At 45.3% G+C, this 12,367-nt stretch overlaps 10 non-coding genes across 10 annotated transcripts; all 10 read left to right on the forward strand.

Annotated features, from left to right (window-relative positions):
- The first annotated feature begins 274 nt into the window (after positions 1–274).
- On the forward strand, positions 275–393 carry LOC119898509. Its single transcript, XR_005443567.1, has one exon. It is a non-coding gene; the product is annotated as a 5S ribosomal RNA (ribosomal RNA).
- A 445-nt stretch (positions 394–838) lies between these two features.
- LOC119898510 lies at positions 839–957 on the forward strand. The gene has a single exon (XR_005443568.1). It is a non-coding gene; the product is annotated as a 5S ribosomal RNA (ribosomal RNA).
- Positions 958–1,402: 445 nt separating this feature from the next.
- Positions 1,403–1,521, forward strand: LOC119898511. The gene has a single exon (XR_005443569.1). It is a non-coding gene; the product is annotated as a 5S ribosomal RNA (ribosomal RNA).
- Positions 1,522–8,443: 6,922 nt separating this feature from the next.
- Positions 8,444–8,562, forward strand: LOC119898513. Its single transcript, XR_005443570.1, has one exon. It is a non-coding gene; the product is annotated as a 5S ribosomal RNA (ribosomal RNA).
- Positions 8,563–9,007: 445 nt separating this feature from the next.
- On the forward strand, positions 9,008–9,126 carry LOC119898514. The gene has a single exon (XR_005443571.1). It is a non-coding gene; the product is annotated as a 5S ribosomal RNA (ribosomal RNA).
- Positions 9,127–9,571: 445 nt separating this feature from the next.
- LOC119898515 lies at positions 9,572–9,690 on the forward strand. The gene has a single exon (XR_005443572.1). It is a non-coding gene; the product is annotated as a 5S ribosomal RNA (ribosomal RNA).
- Positions 9,691–10,135: 445 nt separating this feature from the next.
- Positions 10,136–10,254, forward strand: LOC119898517. The gene has a single exon (XR_005443574.1). It is a non-coding gene; the product is annotated as a 5S ribosomal RNA (ribosomal RNA).
- Positions 10,255–10,699: 445 nt separating this feature from the next.
- On the forward strand, positions 10,700–10,818 carry LOC119898518. The gene has a single exon (XR_005443575.1). It is a non-coding gene; the product is annotated as a 5S ribosomal RNA (ribosomal RNA).
- A 445-nt stretch (positions 10,819–11,263) lies between these two features.
- LOC119898519 lies at positions 11,264–11,382 on the forward strand. Its single transcript, XR_005443576.1, has one exon. It is a non-coding gene; the product is annotated as a 5S ribosomal RNA (ribosomal RNA).
- A 442-nt stretch (positions 11,383–11,824) lies between these two features.
- On the forward strand, positions 11,825–11,943 carry LOC119898520. Its single transcript, XR_005443577.1, has one exon. It is a non-coding gene; the product is annotated as a 5S ribosomal RNA (ribosomal RNA).
- Positions 11,944–12,367: the final 424 nt, after the last annotated feature.

Genomic DNA, 12,367 nt, shown 5'->3' on the forward strand with positions numbered 1-12,367 from the left:
CTGCTTCACAACGTTACCCACGCGTTTAACCTCATGTGACTCAAGTCAGGTGACTCACTTCGTGTGATTTATGTCACATTGTTAAGGGTCCGGTACGCCTGTCCCTTCAACTTATGTGGTTTTGGGACAACTGACAAGGGACCTCTTTTGTCGTGTAGGTATGAGGACATGTTGCAGCATTGGTTGTGTTTCCTCGATATCTACTGTTGCTACCTCTTTAGACAAAGCTGAGGTTACGGCATCTTTAAAAGGGATGCTCGTGGGGGCCCCTGTGGCTTACGGCCATACCACCCTGAACACGCCCGATCTCGTCCGATCTCGGAAGCTAAGCAGGGTCGGGCCTGGTTAGTACTTGGATGGGAGACCGCCTGGGAATACCAGGTGCTGTAAGCTTTTTCACTTTGCCGCTGCTTCAGTGGGTAGACAGTGTTGGAAAAAAGAGAGCAGCTCGTCTCTGGACTTTGAAATGTCTAATTTGCACTCATTTACTTACTTAGTTTTAGCCCAACCCTTTTCCTAAACCTAACCAAGTAGTTTTGTTGCCTGAACCCAACCAAAGGATGACTGCTTCACAACGTTACCCACGCGTTTAACCTCATGTGACTCAAGTCAGGTGACTCACTTCGTGTGATTTATGTCACATTGTTAAGGGTCCGGTACGCCTGTCCCTTCAACTTATGTGGTTTTGGGACAACTGACAAGGGACCTCTTTTGTCGTGTAGGTATGAGGACATGTTGCAGCATTGGTTGTGTTTCCTCGATATCTACTGTTGCTACCTCTTTAGACAAAGCTGAGGTTACGGCATCTTTAAAAGGGATGCTCGTGGGGGCCCCTGTGGCTTACGGCCATACCACCCTGAACACGCCCGATCTCGTCCGATCTCGGAAGCTAAGCAGGGTCGGGCCTGGTTAGTACTTGGATGGGAGACCGCCTGGGAATACCAGGTGCTGTAAGCTTTTTCACTTTGCCGCTGCTTCAGTGGGTAGACAGTGTTGGAAAAAAGAGAGCAGCTCGTCTCTGGACTTTGAAATGTCTAATTTGCACTCATTTACTTACTTAGTTTTAGCCCAACCCTTTTCCTAAACCTAACCAAGTAGTTTTGTTGCCTGAACCCAACCAAAGGATGACTGCTTCACAACGTTACCCACGCGTTTAACCTCATGTGACTCAAGTCAGGTGACTCACTTCGTGTGATTTATGTCACATTGTTAAGGGTCCGGTACGCCTGTCCCTTCAACTTATGTGGTTTTGGGACAACTGACAAGGGACCTCTTTTGTCGTGTAGGTATGAGGACATGTTGCAGCATTGGTTGTGTTTCCTCGATATCTACTGTTGCTACCTCTTTAGACAAAGCTGAGGTTACGGCATCTTTAAAAGGGATGCTCGTGGGGGCCCCTGTGGCTTACGGCCATACCACCCTGAACACGCCCGATCTCGTCCGATCTCGGAAGCTAAGCAGGGTCGGGCCTGGTTAGTACTTGGATGGGAGACCGCCTGGGAATACCAGGTGCTGTAAGCTTTTTCACTTTGCCGCTGCTTCAGTGGGTAGACAGTGTTGGAAAAAAGAGAGCAGCTCGTCTCTGGACTTTGAAATGTCTAATTTGCACTCATTTACTTACTTAGTTTTAGCCCAACCCTTTTCCTAAACCTAACCAAGTAGTTTTGTTGCCTGAACCCAACCAAAGGATGACTGCTTCACAACGTTACCCACGCGTTTAACCTCATGTGACTCAAGTCAGGTGACTCACTTCGTGTGATTTATGTCACATTGTTAAGGGTCCGGTACGCCTGTCCCTTCAACTTATGTGGTTTTGGGACAACTGACAAGGGACCTCTTTTGTCGTGTAGGTATGAGGACATGTTGCAGCATTGGTTGTGTTTCCTCGATATCTACTGTTGCTACCTCTTTAGACAAAGCTGAGGTTACGGCATCTTTAAAAGGGATGCTCGTGGGGGCCCCTGTGGCTTACGGCCATACCACCCTGAACACCCCTACAGTGTGTGAGAAAGTGGACTGGTCTCTTTTGAAGGGCGTGGCAGAGGAGGATTTTGTTTGTTTGACTGTGTGCTTTTTCTTTGATGTAAGTTTCTGTGGAGATTTTTCTTTTGTTTTTCTCCTTTTTTTGTTTGCGGTGTGTCCCCCAGCAGTGCTTCACTGTTTGGGGGAACATAAATCGTTTTTCTCCCTGAGTTTTGTGAACTTTAAAAGCTAAAGCGGATAGACAAAATGGCGGATACAGCAAGTGTAAAAGTGACAAACATACAGAAGAATGGCCATGGTAAACTGGTCAACAGCAAGGACATTAATCAAGTGAGCAATGAAATGGTGGGAAAGAAATACGAGAAGGAACTGACCGTCTGTGTGGAGCTACAGGGCAGCGACAAGGTCTCCACGTCTGAACTGATGAGAACGGTGAGACTTCTGTGCGGTGGGCTGATGGCATGCAGAGCGACGGGGGAAGGAAAATATGAGATGACCATGAACCATCCGGAAGGGAAGAAACGACTGCTGGAGGGTCTGAAAATCGGGGATGTCAACGTCTTTGCAAAGGAGCTGAGCAACAACGAGCTGGTGGTGTCTTTTCTAAATCTGCCAGCCTACGTCACAGATGAGGACATCTTGGAGAAACTCAAAGGCTGGGGAGTCTCGGCCACCTCTCCCATAAAGCGTAGGATGTGGCCAGGGACTACAATTGCTGACGGGACTCGCTTCATGAGAGTAAAATTCAACAAACAGGTACAATCACTGCCATATTCGGCTAAGTTTGAGACTGTCTCAGGAACAGAGTTTTTTCGGGTAATACATGACAGACAGGTTAAGGTGTGTAGACTTTGCATTCAGCCGGGCCACGTCCTGCGGGAGTGTCCGGAATTCTATTGCCATAAGTGTGGCGAGCAGGGGCATTATGCCAGAGAGTGTCACGGTAGGACTGCACAAAAGTGCTCTTTATGCCACAATTTAATGACAGAGTGCATCTGTAATCAGAGTGATGAGGAGGGTGGTGTTCTTTCTGAGCTGGGGCACGAATCTCTTCCCTGTACTGTGATGAGAGCTGAGAGAGGAGAGGGTGAAATGAGTGCATCAGAGGTGGAAGATGTGGCTCATCAGAACAAGTGGGCAGACCCGGGTGCAGAGGCTGAAAGTCAGCCCGCTGCAGGGGAAGCTCTGGTTGGCAAAGGCAAAGTGATCCCACAGCTGGAGTCCAGTTGGGAGGGTGTAACTCTGGATAGACACGCAGTGAGCCCAGAAAGAGAGAGTGGACAGGCTGTGTTTGTAAAAGAGTCCGCTCTGGAAAACAATATAAGTCCTGTGGTTATCCCAGAAGATGCAAGTACACCAGATGAGGCACAATCCTCCGGGTTACCGTGCGCTCAGCCGGAGCCTTCTCAGCTGGAGCCTTCTCAGCTGGAGCCTTCTCAGTCTGACTCCTCTCAGCTAAAACCCTCAAATCAGCAGCGCACAGTTTTCATATTCCCTGGAATAGATGATGATGATTCGGGCACCAGCTCAGAAATGGAGGTTACCCAATTTACCAATGTAAGGAAAAGGCACAATGAAAGGAAAAGTAGAATAAGAAATAAAAGAAACAAGGAAAAAATAGTAAGCAATAAATGACAGTCCAAATCACACTAACCTTTACTCTGCTCATGCTGCACGTGACATCTCTTAATGTCAATGGTCTCCGCACTAAAGCCAAAATAGATTCCGTCTTAACAACTTTAAAGGTAGATATTTATGTCTACAGGAAACTTGGTGGGATCAAGACAGTCTTCATTATGCAACCAAATGCTGGGATGGTCCGATTTATTCAAACTTTGGCTCAGATAAATCTTGTGGGGTGGCCATCCTTTTTAAAGAGAATACTGTTGCAAATATAAATGAAATATATAAAGATGATCAAGGTAGAGTTCTAATTATAGACTTCTCTACAAATAGTGAGGAGTACAGAATTATAAATGTATATGCAGCAAACAGAGAGGGTGATAGAAAACTATTGTTTATCAGCTTAAAGAGATGGGTTTGTAAAAATGTGATGATTACGGGTGATTTCAATGTGGCATTGACAAAATGCGATGTTTCTATAAACAATACATTTAAAAATGATTGTAGTAGAACAGCATTAAGGAATTTAATAGATGAACACAACCTAGTGGAAGTATGGAGAGTGTTAAATCCTGCAGAGAGGGCATTCTCCAGAAGGCAGGTAGTAATGGGAGTCATGAGACAGTCCAGAGTTGATCTCTGTTTGGCCTCCTCTGGTGCAGTTAAAACTATGAATAATCTACGGTATGTGTTCAACAAGTGGAGTGACCATGCATATTTATGCTGGCAATTGGGATATGCCAGAGGAGCTAAAGGTGGGGGCACCTGGTGCTTCAACACCAGCCTCTTGGAAGACTCTTCGTTTAGGGAGAAGATTAAGAAATTGTTATGTAATATAACTGAAGAATTAGATGTAGAAGAAAATCATATTGAAAGATGGGATGGCATAAAGAAACGAGTTAAAAGGTCCTGCATTAACTATAGTAAAAGAAAGAGGTGGGTGGAAGACACGGAAGAGAGATCTTTAAGAGATCTCCTTTCAAAAGAATTGTTTTTATTGGATCAACACCCAAAGAGAAATTGTGAAAAGTATGAGATGTATAAAGCAAAACTCGATGACATTGAACAAAAAGATGTAGAGGTGCTGCCATCAGAAGCAGAGTTAAAAATGTTTTGGAGGGGGAGAAGTGTACTGCTTTCTTCCTTGGACTAGAAAAGAAAAAACAAAATAAAGCAGTCTTTGCACAACTTAAAAACAATGCAGGTGAGGTAACCACTGAGCAAGAAGGTATCCTAGATATAGTGCATACATTCTATGAAAAATTATTTACAAATGATACATGTAATGAACAACATTCCCAGGATATATTAAGATGTGTAGAAAAACAACTGGTACCTGAAGATAGAGAATGGTGCGATGGCCCTATCTCAATAGAAGAAGTGGAGATGGCGATCAGTAGCTTAAATAAAAACAAAAGCCCAGGAGAAGATGGCCTCTCAGCTGAATTTTATCTTGCTTTTAAAGATCAACTTGCCCCCCTGTTGTTTAAATTGTATAATAGCATTGAACTTAGCCAGTTAACTCCAAAGTCACTCACAAAAGGTATAATAACTTTGGTATTCAAAAACAAGGGTGATAAGGACAAACTTGAAAATTACAGACCAATCAGTTTACTCAATACGGACTACAAAATTTTAACCAAAATCCTAGCAAATAGAATTAAAACAGTGATTGGCTCGATCGTAGGACCCACTCAAGCCTATAGTATACCGGGAAGAGACATTGCAGATACTATAGGGACCATCAGGGACACAGTCAGAATTATGTCAGCACAGGGGGGCATATTGCTGGGAGTTGACTTAGAGAAAGCTTTTGACAAAGTTGAGCATCCTTTTCTCTGGATGACGCTTGAGAAATTTGGTTTTGGACCAAAGATTATTCGGTGGATCAGACTTCTGTATAAAAATGCATACAGCTGTGTAAAGTGCAATGGGCTCCTCACCAAAGACTTCCAACTCAGAAGGTCGGTGAGACAGGGGTGCCCGCTCTCCTCTCTACTGTACAGTTTGGTAGTAGAGCCCCTGGCTTTAAAGATACAGCAGGACAAGAACATCAAAGGAGTTTTTACATCAATGGGTACAGAGATCAGAATAATGCAATATGCAGATGACATAAACATTATGGTTACCAGCGAGGACAGCATAGATAAAGTACTGCAGCATTTAAAAACCTATGAAACTGCCTCTGGAGCCAAAATAAACAAAAGCAAATCAGAGATAATGTTTTGTGGGCGGAACACGGGGGGGTAAATAAATGGGGATTTACTGAAACAGAAGATTCTAGAGAAATATTGGGTGTGTTTATTGGTAAAAATGAAGGGCAAGCCAGGGACAGAACATGGGTGAAAGTGTTAAAAAAAGTGAATGGAGTGTTAAATCTGTGGAGAGGGAGGGGGCTTAATCTGAGGGGTAAGGTTATTGTAACTAATGCTCTGATACTGTCAAAAATTAATCATGTTTTGGGAAGCTGTGAGCTGCCGAGTTGGGCACTGAATGCGCTAAACAAGGCCATCTCCTCATTTCTCTGGAGGGGCAAGGGAAATCTGATCGCTCACAGGGTGTTAATTGCAAATAAAAGGGAGGGGGGATTAGGACTAATTGACATAAGTGCCAAAAAAGATGCACTGAGGGTAAAACTGATTAGCAAGTTCTTGGATTCGACCAGGCAGCACCCATGGGAAGACTCACTGGCTGGTTGTCTGGCAGAGTATGGGGAAAAGGACGCATACAACCTGTGTACCTTCTTCCCCGGGAAAACCCATGGTGCCTTGCCGGGATTCTACCGTGAGGTGCTAGAGGCATGGGGCAAGTTTCTGCCCCACCTTAAGCCAGAGTGCAGTGAGAAAGAGCATGTGTTGCAGTTACCTTTCCTTTCAAACCCCTGCTTTACTCATCATGGGAAGTGTCTGGTCAGCAGACACTTGGTGGCTGCTGGTCTGACAAGGGTGGGTCAGGTTGTAGATAGTAAAGGGAACTTTGACCTTGAGAAAGTGTTGGAGAGAATGAGATTCCTCAAGGTCAAATATAGAAAACAACAAATTGCAACACTGGGTGACAGGTTTGAGCAGAGTCTCCTGCCTGAGTGGAGGGGCCTGCTCCAAAAGAGTAACTGTAAGAAGCAGGACAATGCCTTGAGTTTCCTCCTGTGCCTCGGAGACAGGACCATGAACACTGTAACTGTTAAGACAAAGATCTGGTATATGCTCGCTATTTCCAAAATTGTGAAGAGACCAGCCTCAGAAAGAGTCTGGAAAGGGATTTTTCCCACTTATGAAATCAGCACCATCTGGAAAAACATAAACATTTCCTATATGACATCAAACATTTTTCATTTGGATTTCAGAATAAGGCACAGAAGGATTTTCACTGGCATTGTCCTGCATCAAATCCACAAGAATGTGTATCAGAGACAATGTGCGGTATGTAGATTAGAAGATGAGGATATTGAGCACCTGCTTCTTAGGTGCACATCCCTCACTGCACACAGGGAAAGGGTCAAGACTCTCCTCACTGACCACTGTGGCCTGAATGAACTCACAGAGGCCCAATGGGACTGGACTTATCTGTTTGGACTTCAGGGGAAGGCTCAAAAGAGAAACAATCTATTAATTAACACGGTCCTGGCTTTTGCAAGGAATGCAGCCTGGATGAGGAGGAATTTTGCTCTCTATGAGAACAAGGACATAAGTACTGAAAGACTTTTTGCGAACATCTTAAAGGCACACTTGAGGCTGCTGTATGCCGCAGATAATGAACTCTTCAAGAGCTGTTTCATGACACATACAACCTTGCTGCATGAAGTGAATGGGAAGACATTAGCCTTTGCCTTCTAAGGGTAAGGAGGAAAGAAGGGTGTTTTGTGCAATTTGAATGATGTGGGAATTTATCATCATGAGCACCAATGGTTTTGGGGTGTTTTGATAATAATGATGCATACAGAGGTGCTTACTCATTTTTAATGTTTGGTAGATTAAGTGACTATTACATTAAGATAGATTCTCGTGGTGTGTCTAAGCTTTGCACTTTAACTTACTCGGGTTCCTGTTATTGTGAACAATTTTGCCTCAGAGTAAGGGTAAGTCAGACAAAATTTTTGTCCGCTCTTTGGTGTTTGGTCCCTAAGTATGTTTTGTTGTTTTAGAGTCAAGTCCCAATTTGTTTGAAAATCTTTTTGTCTTACACAATCCTTTTTTCAGTGTTTTTTTTCAGTGTTTTTGACTAATATGTTGTAAATAATGTAAAGATGCTTTGAAAAATGATATTTTCATAATAAAAGATAAAAAAAAAAAAAAAAAACACGCCCGATCTCGTCCGATCTCGGAAGCTAAGCAGGGTCGGGCCTGGTTAGTACTTGGATGGGAGACCGCCTGGGAATACCAGGTGCTGTAAGCTTTTTCACTTTGCCGCTGCTTCAGTGGGTAGACAGTGTTGGAAAAAAGAGAGCAGCTCGTCTCTGGACTTTGAAATGTCTAATTTGCACTCATTTACTTACTTAGTTTTAGCCCAACCCTTTTCCTAAACCTAACCAAGTAGTTTTGTTGCCTGAACCCAACCAAAGGATGACTGCTTCACAACGTTACCCACGCGTTTAACCTCATGTGACTCAAGTCAGGTGACTCACTTCGTGTGATTTATGTCACATTGTTAAGGGTCCGGTACGCCTGTCCCTTCAACTTATGTGGTTTTGGGACAACTGACAAGGGACCTCTTTTGTCGTGTAGGTATGAGGACATGTTGCAGCATTGGTTGTGTTTCCTCGATATCTACTGTTGCTACCTCTTTAGACAAAGCTGAGGTTACGGCATCTTTAAAAGGGATGCTCGTGGGGGCCCCTGTGGCTTACGGCCATACCACCCTGAACACGCCCGATCTCGTCCGATCTCGGAAGCTAAGCAGGGTCGGGCCTGGTTAGTACTTGGATGGGAGACCGCCTGGGAATACCAGGTGCTGTAAGCTTTTTCACTTTGCCGCTGCTTCAGTGGGTAGACAGTGTTGGAAAAAAGAGAGCAGCTCGTCTCTGGACTTTGAAATGTCTAATTTGCACTCATTTACTTACTTAGTTTTAGCCCAACCCTTTTCCTAAACCTAACCAAGTAGTTTTGTTGCCTGAACCCAACCAAAGGATGACTGCTTCACAACGTTACCCACGCGTTTAACCTCATGTGACTCAAGTCAGGTGACTCACTTCGTGTGATTTATGTCACATTGTTAAGGGTCCGGTACGCCTGTCCCTTCAACTTATGTGGTTTTGGGACAACTGACAAGGGACCTCTTTTGTCGTGTAGGTATGAGGACATGTTGCAGCATTGGTTGTGTTTCCTCGATATCTACTGTTGCTACCTCTTTAGACAAAGCTGAGGTTACGGCATCTTTAAAAGGGATGCTCGTGGGGGCCCCTGTGGCTTACGGCCATACCACCCTGAACACGCCCGATCTCGTCCGATCTCGGAAGCTAAGCAGGGTCGGGCCTGGTTAGTACTTGGATGGGAGACCGCCTGGGAATACCAGGTGCTGTAAGCTTTTTCACTTTGCCGCTGCTTCAGTGGGTAGACAGTGTTGGAAAAAAGAGAGCAGCTCGTCTCTGGACTTTGAAATGTCTAATTTGCACTCATTTACTTACTTAGTTTTAGCCCAACCCTTTTCCTAAACCTAACCAAGTAGTTTTGTTGCCTGAACCCAACCAAAGGATGACTGCTTCACAACGTTACCCACGCGTTTAACCTCATGTGACTCAAGTCAGGTGACTCACTTCGTGTGATTTATGTCACATTGTTAAGGGTCCGGTACGCCTGTCCCTTCAACTTATGTGGTTTTGGGACAACTGACAAGGGACCTCTTTTGTCGTGTAGGTATGAGGACATGTTGCAGCATTGGTTGTGTTTCCTCGATATCTACTGTTGCTACCTCTTTAGACAAAGCTGAGGTTACGGCATCTTTAAAAGGGATGCTCGTGGGGGCCCCTGTGGCTTACGGCCATACCACCCTGAACACGCCCGATCTCGTCCGATCTCGGAAGCTAAGCAGGGTCGGGCCTGGTTAGTACTTGGATGGGAGACCGCCTGGGAATACCAGGTGCTGTAAGCTTTTTCACTTTGCCGCTGCTTCAGTGGGTAGACAGTGTTGGAAAAAAGAGAGCAGCTCGTCTCTGGACTTTGAAATGTCTAATTTGCACTCATTTACTTACTTAGTTTTAGCCCAACCCTTTTCCTAAACCTAACCAAGTAGTTTTGTTGCCTGAACCCAACCAAAGGATGACTGCTTCACAACGTTACCCACGCGTTTAACCTCATGTGACTCAAGTCAGGTGACTCACTTCGTGTGATTTATGTCACATTGTTAAGGGTCCGGTACGCCTGTCCCTTCAACTTATGTGGTTTTGGGACAACTGACAAGGGACCTCTTTTGTCGTGTAGGTATGAGGACATGTTGCAGCATTGGTTGTGTTTCCTCGATATCTACTGTTGCTACCTCTTTAGACAAAGCTGAGGTTACGGCATCTTTAAAAGGGATGCTCGTGGGGGCCCCTGTGGCTTACGGCCATACCACCCTGAACACGCCCGATCTCGTCCGATCTCGGAAGCTAAGCAGGGTCGGGCCTGGTTAGTACTTGGATGGGAGACCGCCTGGGAATACCAGGTGCTGTAAGCTTTTTCACTTTGCCGCTGCTTCAGTGGGTAGACAGTGTTGGAAAAAAGAGAGCAGCTCGTCTCTGGACTTTGAAATGTCTAATTTGCACTCATTTACTTACTTAGTTTTAGCCCAACCCTTTTCCTAAACCTAACCAAGTAGTTTTGTTGCCTGAACCCAACCAAAGGATGACTGCTTCACAACGTTACCCACGCGTTTAACCTCATGTGACTCAAGTCAGGTGACTCACTTCGTGTGATTTATGTCACATTGTTAAGGGTCCGGTACGCCTGTCCCTTCAACTTATGTGGTTTTGGGACAACTGACAAGGGACCTCTTTTGTCGTGTAGGTATGAGGACATGTTGCAGCATTGGTTGTGTTTCCTCGATATCTACTGTTGCTACCTCTTTAGACAAAGCTGAGGTTACGGCATCTTTAAAAGGGATGCTCGTGGGGGCCCCTGTGGCTTACGGCCATACCACCCTGAACACGCCCGATCTCGTCCGATCTCGGAAGCTAAGCAGGGTCGGGCCTGGTTAGTACTTGGATGGGAGACCGCCTGGGAATACCAGGTGCTGTAAGCTTTTTCACTTTGCCGCTGCTTCAGTGGGTAGACAGTGTTGGAAAAAAGAGAGCAGCTCGTCTCTGGACTTTGAAATGTCTAATTTGCACTCATTTACTTACTTAGTTTTAGCCCAACCCTTTTCCTAAACCTAACCAAGTAGTTTTGTTGCCTGAACCCAACCAAAGGATGACTGCTTCACAACGTTACCCACGCGTTTAACCTCATGTGACTCAAGTCAGGTGACTCACTTCGTGTGATTTATGTCACATTGTTAAGGGTCCGGTACGCCTGTCCCTTCAACTTATGTGGTTTTGGGACAACTGACAAGGGACCTCTTTTGTCGTGTAGGTATGAGGACATGTTGCAGCATTGGTTGTGTTTCCTCGATATCTACTGTTGCTACCTCTTTAGACAAAGCTGAGGTTACGGCATCTTTAAAAGGGATGCTCGTGGGGGCCCCTGTGGCTTACGGCCATACCACCCTGAACACGCCCGATCTCGTCCGATCTCGGAAGCTAAGCAGGGTCGGGCCTGGTTAGTACTTGGATGGGAGACCGCCTGGGAATACCAGGTGCTGTAAGCTTTTTCACTTTGCCGCTGCTTCAGTGGGTAGACAGTGTTGGAAAAAAGAGAGCAGCTCGTCTCTGGACTTTGAAATGTCTAATTTGCACTCATTTACTTACTTAGTTTTAGCCCAACCCTTTTCCTAAACCTAACCAAGTAGTTTTGTTGCCTGAACCCAACCAAAGGATGACTGCTTCACAACGTTACCCACGCGTTTAACCTCATGTGACTCAAGTCAGGTGACTCACTTCGTGTGATTTATGTCACATGTTAAGGGTCCGGTACGCCTGTCCCTTCAACTTATGTGGTTTTGGGACAACTGACAAGGGACCTCTTTTGTCGTGTAGGTATGAGGACATGTTGCAGCATTGGTTGTGTTCCTCGATATCTACTGTTGCTACCTCTTTAGACAAAGCTGAGGTTACGGCATCTTTAAAAGGGATGCTCGTGGGGGCCCCTGTGCTTACGGCCATACCACCCTGAACACGCCCGATCTCGTCCGATCTCGGAAGCTAAGCAGGGTCGGGCCTGGTTAGTACTTGGATGGGAGACCGCCTGGGAATACCAGGTGCTGTAAGCTTTTTCACTTTGCCGCTGCTTCAGTGGGTAGACAGTGTTGGAAAAAAGAGAGCAGCTCGTCTCGGACTTTGAAATGTCTAATTTGCACTCATTTACTTACTTAGTTTTAGCCCAACCCTTTTCCTAAACCTAACCAAGTTTTTGTTGCCTGAACCCAACCAAAGGATGACTGCTTCACAACGTTACCCACGCGTTTAACCTCATGTGACTCAAGTCAGGTGACTCACTTCGTGTGATTTATGTCACATTGTTAAGGGTCCGGTGCCTGTCCCTTCAACTTATGTGGTTTTGGGACAACTGACAAGGGACCTCTTTTGTCGTGTAGGTATGAGGACATGTTGCAGCATTGGTTGTGTTTCCTCGATATCTACTGTTGCTACCTCTTTAGACAAAGCTGAGGTTACGGCATCTTTAAAAGGGATGCT

The sequence above is a fragment of the Micropterus salmoides genome, unplaced genomic scaffold (assembly GCF_014851395.1).
Source record: "Micropterus salmoides isolate LMB-PRFRI ecotype aquatic unplaced genomic scaffold, ASM1485139v1 Ms_hic_scaffold_1182, whole genome shotgun sequence".
Classification (NCBI taxonomy): Eukaryota; Metazoa; Chordata; class Actinopteri; order Centrarchiformes; family Centrarchidae; genus Micropterus; species Micropterus salmoides.